The sequence below is a fragment of the Rhinopithecus roxellana genome, chromosome 20 (genome assembly GCF_007565055.1).
Source record: "Rhinopithecus roxellana isolate Shanxi Qingling chromosome 20, ASM756505v1, whole genome shotgun sequence".
NCBI classification, from domain to species: Eukaryota; Metazoa; Chordata; class Mammalia; order Primates; family Cercopithecidae; genus Rhinopithecus; species Rhinopithecus roxellana.
This window is the reverse complement of record NC_044568.1, coordinates 62,737,279-62,748,707: the sequence shown is the minus strand read 5'-3', so window position 1 is coordinate 62,748,707 and position 11,429 is coordinate 62,737,279.

The following is an 11,429-nucleotide window of genomic DNA, read 5'->3' as shown; positions in this document are numbered from 1 at the left end:
CCCGCCTTCTAATTGCACCTCCCGTGCTGTAAACAGAGTCCTTTCCGCAGTCTGTTTACTGACACTTTTTTTTTCTGCTTTTTGTGGGTGCTTTTGCTGTTTAAAATGGCCCCCAAGTGTGGTGCTGAAGCTCTGGCCGGTGTTCCTAAGCGAAAGGAAGACAGTGACGTGCCTTACGGAGAAAGTCCGCGTGTTGGATAAGCTCCGATCAGGAATGAGTTACTGTGCTGTTGGCAATGAGCTCAATGTTAACGAGTCGACAATCCGGTACATCAAGAAAAAGGAAAAGGAAATTCACCGATCTGTCCGTGAGGCCGCTCCGGATAGTGCTGAAGTGACCTACATCGTGCGTGATGAAGCTATGGAAAAGATGGAAAAGCGGCTAAATTTGTGGATTCATGAGATGTCGACCGATTTAAAAAAAAACGTAGTGGACAGCACTGTTGTGAGGCTGAAAGCCAAAGATATCTATGGTCACGTTACCCAGGGCCAGAGAAATGCTAAACCTTTCTCGGCGAGTGCTGGCTGGCTCGCGCGTTTCAAAAGGCGATACGGGTAAAAAATGTTAAACTTGCTGGTGAGGCGAGTTCTGCAGATCAGAAGGCTGCGGAAGAATTTTAAAAATACTTGCTAAGTGTTATATAGGAAAAGGGTTATGTGGAAGAGCAGGTTTTCAATGAGGATGAGACTAGCTTATTTTACAAGGATGTTGGCAAACGAATCTACATAATGCAAACGGCCTCCAAAGCCCCTGGCTTTAAATCATGCCAGGATCATGCACCCTTGTTATTGTGCTCCAATGCCAAGGGCGACTTTAAGTGCAAACCCCTAATGGTGTACAAAACCCCAAATCCACAAGCACTTAACGGGAAATACGGGAACCAGTCCACTGGAGTTGGAACAGAAAAGTGTGGATGATGTCCGATTGGTTCCACAGCTGCTTCATCCCAGAAGTTGAACACTATCTCCAGGGCAGAAACCTTGCCTTCAAGGTTTTGTTTGTTTGTTTGTTTTTTAACGGAGTTTCGCTCTGTCACCCAGGCTGGAGTGCAGCGGCGCGATCTCGGCTCACTGCAAGCTCCGCCTCCCGGGTTCACACCATTCTCCTGCCTCAGCCTCCCGAGTAGCTGGAACTACAGGCGCCCACCAGCATGCCCGGCTAATTTTTGTATTTTCAGTAGAGACGGGGTTTCACCGTGTTAGCCAGGATGGTCTCCATCTCCTGACCTCCTGATCCGCCCACCTTGGCCTCCCAAAGTGCTGGGATTACAGGCATAAACCTGTAATCCGCGCCCGGTGCCTTCAAGGTTTTATTAATTTTGGATAATGCGACAATCCATTGCTGCAAAGAACTTGAAAATGCACAACCCAACATAGTTCTTTTTATGCCCCCAAACACTAAGTCTGTCATTCAACCACTCAGTCAGGGCATAATAAAAGCGTTCAAGGCACACTACACAAGGGAGCTTTATACGAAGGCCTGTGAGGCTCTCAGGACCAACAAGGAAACTGCCATGCTGGAATATTGGAAGTCGGTCACTATACTCAACGTTATTGATTATGTCGGCACAACCTGGGAGCACTGGTCAGGCTACTGTCAATAACTTGGGAAAATGTTTGGCCAGACTGCGTGGAGAATTTTGAAGGCTTTTAAGGTGTTACAGAAAATATAAAGAACAGGCCGGGCGCGGTGGCTCAAGCCTGTAATCCCAGCACTTTGGGAGGCCGAGACGGGCGAATCACGAGGTCAGGAGATCGAGACCATCCTGGCTAACACGGTGAAACCCCGTCTCTACTAAAAAAATACAAAAAACTAGCCGGGCGAGGTGGCGGGCGCCTGTAATCCCAGCTACTCGGGAGGCTGAGGCGGGAGAATGGCGTAAACCCGGGAGGCGGAGCTTGCAGTGAGCTGAGATCCGGCCACTGCACTCCAGCCCGGGCGACAGAGCAAGACTCCATCTCAAAAAAAAAAAAAAAAAAAAAAAAAATATATATATATATATATATATAGAGAGAGAGAGAGAGAGAGAGAGAGAGAGAGAGAGAACAGTGTCAGAGACATAATGCTTATGGCACAGCAGATAAGTGGAGAGGGCTTTGATGACATGAAGGAGATACGGAGGAGATTTTGGCAGAGAAGGCAGTGGAACCAACGAAGACCTGGATGAGATGGCAAAACAAGGCATTGGAGTTGATAAAGAGGATGGCCATGAAAGTCCGCCGGAGACCTCCAGAATTGTCCCTCTCACAGCAGCCAAAATACTGGAATGGAGTTCTGCCTTGGAAAAAGCTTTTATCGACATGGAAGAGTGTGACCCTATGCTTTATCGAAGCCTCAAATTTAAGCGCCTGGCCTCCACTGCGTTTGCCCCTTATACCGAGATGCTTCAAGATTTCAGGCAGAAAAGCCAAGCAGGCAAGGTTAATGCAATTTCCCAAGCCAGTTTGGGAGAGAAGATTGCCCACTCCTTCAACAAGTGTCAAGAGCCGACTCCTAAGGTAGAAATGCCAGTGTTTCACCTGCCACCCTCTTCCTCTTCTGCAGAATAAATTTCACTCACCCCTCCCCTGGTTTCTGTGGCACAAGCCAAGGTCGAGAGGTTTAACCACATTGTGCAGCTCCATCAACCATAAGATTTTAGTTGACATTTTTATAAAACTTAGGGTGCTCCACCTTTTTCACTTTATTTGTATTGCTGTACTGTAGGGTATACAGTATGTGTGCAAAGTAGTGTACATGTTTACTGTGGGAACTGTACGGTGTGTTATGCTGTTTATATGGGTACTATATGTGTATACTCTGTGTGTGACAATGAAAAGGTAGTACAGGCCGGGTGTGGTGGCTCACACCTGTAATCACAGCACTTTGGGAGGCTGAGGTGGGCAGATCACAAGGTCAGGAGTTCAAGACCATCCTGGCCAACATGGTGAAACCCTGTCTCTACTAAAAATACAAAAATTAGTTGGGCGTGGTGGCAGGCGCCTGTAATCCCAGCTACCAGGGAGACTGAAGCAGGAGAATCATTTGAACCTGGGAGTCAGAGGTTGCAGTGAGCTGAGATCATGTCATTGCACTCCAGCCTGGACAAAAGGGCAAGACTCTGACTCAAAAAAAAAATAAAAAAAAATAAAAAAAGTAGTACAGTCTCAGTACACTAGAGTACATTACACCAAACTACTGTCATTGAAATTTTATTGTAAATACTGCAGATTATTTCTAAGAAATACATATTAAATAAGGTGTCTTTGAACAGAAACACACATAAAACAAAGTTACATACTGATCAGTTGACACAAATGTTGACCAGAAGTTCACAGGAGCCTAACCCTGTATTTCACCCAGGAGCCATGGTTCAGTTTTTGCTAATTCAATGTTCTCGACAACTTTATAGATATAACAACTGTGAATACAAAGAATTGACTATTCAGGAATGCAGTTATCATCCACACGAACCCCTTCAAGTTAAACCATATGGAAGTGCAACCATATATAATCTTTACTATTTCTTCAGATTAAAACATTTTAATGATCTATTTATGAGGTAACAATCAGAAGCAAATTCAGAAGAGACATCAATGACTACCACACTATTTGGTTTTGTTTGTTTGTTTTTGAGATGGAGTCTCGCTCCCTGGTTCAAGCAATTTCCCTGCCTCAGCCTCCCAAGTAGCTGGAATTACAGGCACACGCCACCACACCTGGCTAATTTTCTTGTATTTTTAGTAGAGATGGGGTTTCACCATGTTAGCTAGACTGGTCTCAAACTCCTGACCTCAGGCAATCCGCCTGCCTCGACCTCCCAAAGTGCTGGGATTACAGGCGTGAGCCACCGTGCCCAGTAACTATTTGTTTATCCTATATACAGATATGAGTTTTTGTCAGCTGAAATTGCTCCTTATTGATACTCTGGACTAAACTGGGTCTGTAAATCCAGGAAATCAAGAAATAAATCTTTTGTGAATCAAGGAATAGACGAGACATGCGTGTGATTAGTAAGACATTACAATGGCTCTATACCAGCAAACTTTTAAAAATCGCCTTATTGAGACACAATTCACACACCATAAAATGTACCCATTTAAAGTGCACAATTCAGGCCAGGCGCAGTGGCACTCTAGCCTGGGTGACAGAGTGAGACTTCGACTCAATAAAATAAAATAAAATTTGAAAGTGCACAATTCAAGCGTTTTTGGTATATTCAGACTTGCACAATCATCACTAAATCCATTTAGAACATTTTCATTGCCCCAAAAATAAACCGTTTCTCACTCCCCATTCATGCTCATTCTTCTCCTCAAAGACCAGCCTCTATAGATTTGCTTATTCCGAACATTTATTTCATATAAATGGAATCAGACAATATGTGGTCTTTGAGGCCTCATTTCTTTCACTTAGCATGACATTTTCAAAGTTCATTTTTCTTAGGTATATCGTAAGTGGGATTGCCTGATCATATAATAACTTAAAAAAAAAAAACTTTTGAGGCCGGGTGTGGTGCCTCACGCCTGTAATGCCAGCACTTTGGGAGGCCAAGGTGGATCACCTGAGGTCAGGAGTTCAAAACCAGCCTGGTCAACATGGTGAAACCCCGTCTCTACTAAAAATACAAAAATTAGCCGGGTGTGGTGGCATGCACCTGTAATCCCATCTACCTGGGAGGCTGAGGTAGGAGAATTGCTGGAACCTAGGAGGCAGAGGCTGCAGTGAGCTGAGATTGCGCCACTGCACTCAAGCCTGGGCAACAGAGCAACACTCCGTCTCAAAACAAAAAAAAACCTTTTGAAGAACTGCCAAAGTGTTTTCCAAAGCAGTTGTACCATTTTATATTCTCATCAGCAGCATGTGAGGGTTACAATTTCTCTATCCCCTTGCCAATGCCCTCTTTTATTCTAGCCATCCTAGTGGGTATGAAGTGGCATCTCACTGTAGTTTTGATTTGTACTTCCCTGATGACTAATGGAGTTAAGCATCCTTGCATGTCCTAATTGACCATTGTATATGTTCGTTGGAGAAATATCTTTTGAGATGTTTTGCCCTTTTTATTCGTATTTATTTTTTTGAGACAGAGTCTTGCTCTGCTGCCCAGGCTGGAGTACAGTGGTGTGATCTCAGCTCATTATAAGCTCTGCCTCCTGGGTTCCAGCAATTCACCTGCCTCAGCCTCCCACGTAGCTGGGACCACAGGTGTGAGCCACCACATACGGCTAATTTTTGTATTTTTAGTAGAGATGGGGTTTCATCATATTGGTCAGGCTAGTCTCGAACTCCTGACCTCAAGTGATCTACCCACCTCAGCCTCCCAAAGTGCTGGAATTACAGGCATGAGCCACCATGCCTGTTTTGCCCATTTTAAAATGGCGTTGTCTTTTTGTTGATTTTTTTTTTTCAATGGTGGCTCACTGTCACTCACACTGGAGTCTAGCAGTGCCATCATGGCTCACTGCAGCCTCGACCTCCCTGGTCTCAGGCAATCCTCCCACCTCAGCCTCCTGAGTAGCTGGGACGACAGGTGCACATCATCACGCCTAATATTTTTTTTTTTTTTTTTTTTTTTTGAGACAGAGTCTTGCTCTTGTCGCCCAGGCTGGAGTGCAATGGCGTGATCTTGGCTCACCACAACCTCCGCCTCCCAGGTTCAAGCGATTCTCCTGCCTCAGCCTTCCGAGTAGCTGGGATTACAGGCATGCGCCACCATGCCTGGCTAATTTTTGTATTATTAGTAGAGACGGGCTTTCACCATCTTGGCCAGGCTGGTCTCGAACTCCTGACCTTGTGATTTGCCCGCCTCAGCCTCCCAAAGTGCTGGGATTACAGGTGTGAACCACTGTGCCTGGCCACGCCTAGCTAATTTTTATACCTTTTGTAAAGACGGGGTTTCACTATGTTGGTCCAGTTGGTCCACCACCAGGCTGGTCCAGTCCTTTGTGACTTGAACATATTTCCTCCTATTTTGTGAGGTTTGAACTTTTTTTGAAAGACAGCATCCTGCTGTATTGCCCAGGCTGGAGAGCAGTGGTACATAGCCCCACTGAAGCCTCCAACTTCTGGGTTCAAGCAATCCTCCCACCTCAGCCTCCTGAGTAGCTAGAACTTCAGGTGCACACAGCCACACCCAGCTAACTTTTAAAAATATATATGTTTTGTAAAGATAGGGTCTTGCTGCCGGGCGCAGTGGCTCATGCCTGTAATGCCAGCACTTTGGGAGCCTGAGGCGAGCAGATTACCTGAGGTCAGAAGTTCAAGATCAGCCTGGGCAACAGGGTGAAACCCCATCTCTACTAAAAATACAAAATTAGCCGGGCGTGGTGACACATGCCTGTAATCCCAGCTACTTGGGAGGCTGAGGCAGGAGAATCGCTTGAACCTGGGAGGCGGAGGATGCGGTGAGCCAACAAGAGTCAATCTCTGTCTCACCACAAGAAAAAAAAAAAAGAATCCTGCCATGTTACCCAGGCTGGTCTCAAACTCATGACCTAAACCAGTCCTCCCACCAGGGATTCCCAAATTGCTGGGATTACAGGCATGAGCCACTGTGTCTGGCTATTCACACTTTCTTGAAGGGTCCTTCAAAGTCGTTTTTAATTTTGATGAAGTCCAATTTATCTATTTTTGTTTATTTTCCCTTCTGCTTTTGGAATTGTATCTAAGAAAGCTTTACCTAAGCCAAGATCATAAAATTTACACTTGTTTTCTTCTAAGAGTTTTAGTTCTTGCATTTAGGTTTATGATCCATTTAAGCACACTTTTTTTTTTTTTTTTTTTTTTTTTTTTGAGACAGAGTTTCACTCTTGTTGTCCAGGCTGGAGTGCAATAGTGTGATCTCGGCTCACCACAACCTCCACCTCCTGGGTTCAAGCGATTTTCCTGCCTCAGCCTCCCAAGTAGCTGCGATTACAGGCATACGCCACTACATGTGGCTAATTTTGTATTTTTAGTATAGACCAGGTTTCTCCATGTTGGTCAGGCTGGTCTTGAACTCCTGGCCTCAGGTGATCCACCTGCCTCGGCCTCCCAAAGTACTGGGATTACAGGCATGAGCCACCGCACCTGGCCTAAGCACACTTTTCTTATGGTAGAGTAATAGAAAAATAGATGTAAAATTTGAACCCAGTATTTGGGAGTTGACCATTCTTGGCCTCATTTACCTTGGACAGCATAAATGGTGTCCTACAGCAACAAATCAGAATGTAGCCTTTTGCCCCGTCACTGTGAGTCTGGGGAACAGGAGCCATTACGTTCTCTGGCAGACACTCCCCAGCCCCCATTTCTCCTAGCACTCCATGTGATTGTTCAGATTTACAACTAGAGTTTCAGACCACTTTAAGGGTAATCAGAGTGGGAATTACTTTCTAAAAGTTGAGATGAAAAAAAAAAATGCTGGTGACCAGATAAAATCCAGCTTAAAATCATGTATTGTTTGACTTATGTGTTTTATGGCCAGGCGCACAATTACAGGTGGCTCCCAGCTGTAATCCCAGCACTTTAGGAGGCCAAGGTGGGTGGATCATTTGAGGTCAGGAGTTCGAGACCATCCTGGCCAACACAGTGAAACCTCGTCTCTACTAAAAATACAAAAATTAGCCAGGTGTGCAGGCGCACATCTGTAATCCCAGCTCCTCGGGAGGCTGAGGCAGGAGAATCACTTGAACCTGGGAGGTGAAGGTTGCAGTGAGCCAAGATAGTACCACTATACTCCGGCCTGGGCAACAGAGCGAGACTGTGTCTCTAAATAAATAAATAAATAATAAAAGTGTTTTACACAAGTTTAAATTAGTTGCTAACACTTAAAAATGGAGAGATTTCAAACAGTAACCTAGATTTCCAGCTTCTCTTGAAAATGAGTATCTGGCAAGATTGGGTTAATCACTGAACAAAGCAGAAACAGGCTGGAGCCAAGCAACAGCTGACTCCCTCGGACAGAGCTCTCCACTTGGCCACAGCACAAATCCCTCCAGCTCCCTAAAGATTCCTGGCTCACTGTTCTGTTTTCTTGGCAATAATTTAGGGTTCCTCCCTGCCAAGCTCAGCACCTATGGTCCCCATCTTCCACTGTCTCTTTCCACTGTCCAACCTTAGGGTATCACCATTTTTTGAAGACAAATTCCTCCCCTTTTGGGTCCCAGATACATATACAGTCTTGGGGGCTTCTGGCTGAACTCTGCATGTATCTTTCTGGGTGCTACAAACATTCTGTCTCTTGATCTGTTAGTCACGTAAGCATATATATATGTAAAATACATTAAGCTATACATTTTAAGGTTTGTACACTTTACTGCATGTTAAACCTCAATTTTAGAAAATCAGAAGGAATGAATGGGCAATCTCCTGCCAGACATTCACTGTGTGTGTCTGCAATGGCTGCAACTGCAGCAATCTTGTGACCACGAGGTAAACTACCCAACTTAGTCCCATTTGTTGAAAATGGACATAATAGTGAGATTTATGATGTCACCAAGGGTGTTAAATTAACCAAACATGAAGCTTCTCTTCATGCGGACTGACTATTAAATACATTTTCACAACCTGTATCAATACTCACCTATTCCTGCATAGAATCAAACAAAAGCTTCTGGATGGGAATATACGGCCCAGGAAGCAGTTAATAAGAATTTCACATTCATGTGTAAGTACTGTTTAATCACAACTTTGAATAAGAATTTTATCATAAATAAGAAGTAGAACATAAAAAAAGTTACACATGTTAGACATTATTTAAAAAATGAAAACTGAAGGCAATTTTATTACAAAAGATTAAACTCATTAGCCATCAAAAAAGAAATATAATTCCAACTCAGAATTGAAAGTAATTTTTTATTGATAAACATTTACACTAGAATTAGAAATGTCAGTAGAAAAATAAAATTTAAATAATTTTCTATTGTACAAAGATTTGATCATTTTGACTGTAGCAATTAGTGAAATAACATAATATAAAAAGTTAAGCTGAATTTAGTCACAACCAGCCTTACAGAGTGCACAAAAAATAAATGCAAGTACAGGACATTTCTGTGTATGGTCTGCTAATGGTACCAACGTTTCACATTCCAGGAAATGGTTACTTAGGGAAGGTTGATGTGTGCTGCAGCATAATAGGAACTTAATTCAAACCAGAGCAACCAGAAAGGATACTGGAGGCAAAAGCCAAAATACAATTTAAAATCTTAAAAAAAATAAGGAATGGTTTAAAGGTAATTAATGAACTTTTCCTCACCTAGTGTAAACATTTCATAAGAAGTAATATTTTGTGGCCAAAAAAAAGCACAGACACCTCTCTTAAAATATTCATGATGCTCTTGTGTATGAACTTAAGTTTTCATAAATGTTTTCACTACAAAATCCCACATTCATGAATCAAGAAGGCCAAGCGCGATGGCTCATGTTTGTAGTCCCATCACTTTGGGAGGCCGAGGCAGGTGGATCACTTGAAGTCAGGAGTTCAAGACCAGCCTGTTCAACATGATGAAACCCTGTCTCTACTAAAAATACAAAAATTAGCTGAGTCTTGGGATGGGTGCCAGTAATCCTAGCTACTTGGAGGCCAAGGCAGGAGAATCATTTGAACCAGGGAAACGGAGGCTGCAGTGAGCCGAGACCAAGCCACTGCACTCCAGCCTTGGAGACAGAGCAAGACTGTATCTCAAAAAAAACCAATCAAGAAATCAGCTTTTATGGTTAGGAGGCTGCCTCCCTCCCTCTCTTGCATTTATTTTTTAAAAAACAAAGCATAGGCTGGGCGTGGTGGCTCACGCCTGTAATCCCACCACTTTGGGAGGCTGAGGCAGGCGGATCACGAGGTCAGGAGATCGAGATCATCCTGGCTAACACGGTGAAACCCCGTCTTTACTAAAACTACAAAAAATTAGCTGGGCATGGTGGCACGTGCCTGTAGTCCCAGCTGCTCGGGAGGCTGAGGCAGGAGAATGGCGTGAACCCGGGAGGCAGAGCTTGCCGTGAGCCAAGATCGTGCCACTGCACTCCATCCAGCCTGGGCGACACAGCAAGACTCTGTCTCCCAAAACAAAACAAAACAAAACAAACAAAAAGCATAGCTGGTGGGGGAGGATGTTTCTAAGAAATCAGTTTTTGGCAAAAATTTTCAAAACTATGTAAGGTAAAATGTTCAACACAATTGCCGATATTCTCCCATCTGAGTGACCACCCCCAAATAATTATATATTTGAGACATAAAAAAGAAAAAATCAAAGAGATTCCCTATCATTCAAATAGTCTCTCCCTGAAAACATTTCAAGCTACACCACTCAATCTATTTAAAGTCCATATATATATTTATTCACTAGAGAATACTTCACTTACTGGGATGGATGAAACATTCAGTAATTTGAAGATACCTTTTATATGTGAAGTTTTTAAAAAGAGTAGATAATCAAAATATATCAAACAAGAAACAGAAACAAAGACACATTTCAAAATGCCCTAATTTTTGGTCTTACCTCCAGTGAAAAATGTCTAACATTTTAATCATGTATCAGTATTTCAAAACTTAGCACTTAAGAGGAGGGGCCCACTAACTACTGGCCCATATATGTAGCGTATGAAATTATACCCAAAGAATGTTTTAGGCAAGAACTCCTTCAACAGGCGTTTTTCAGTAAGAGGCATCCTTCAGTAGAGATGACGGAAATCGTTTCCCATAAGAAAAGATACCAATTCCCCAGATTTCTTAAACTGAAGGGATACTTTTGAAAATCATAGCTCTTTAAACAGAAAACCAGAATTTTTTACAATTTGCTTGGAAGAAAGATTTGAGCTCCTTGTTAGGGTATCTGTTAAGAATATTTGGCTGCATTGTAACTCATAAGTTTCTGTCTGTGTATATGTCACTATAGTTTTGATAAGTTAATTGTCAAAATCAATATTATTATTTATTTATTTATTTTGAGACGGAGTCTCGCTCTGTCACCCAGGCTGGAGTGCAGTGGCACGATCTCAGCTCACTGCAAGCTCCGCCTCCCGGGTTCACACCATTCTCCTGCCTCAGCCTCCCGAGTAGCTGTGACTACAGGTGCCCGCCACCTCGCCCAGCTAGTTTTTTTGTATTTCTTAGTAGAGACGGGGTTTCACCGTGTTAGCCAGGATGGTCTTGATCTCCCGACCTCGTGATCCTCCTGTCTCGGCCTCCTAAAGTGCTAGGATTACAAGCTTGAGCCACCGTGCCTGGCCAATAATATTATTTGAAGACAGGGTTTTGCCCTGTGGCCTAAGCTGGAGTTCAGTGGCGTGGTCTCGGCTCACAGCAGCCTGAACCTCCCAGGCACAAGTGATCCTCCCACTTTGGCCTCCTGAGCAGTTGGGACCACACCCAGCTAATTTTTTTTTATTTTTCAGTAGAGTCAAGGTCTCGCTATGTTGCCCAGGCCAATCTTGAACTCTTGGGCTCAAGCAGTCCTCCCACATCGACCTCCCAAAG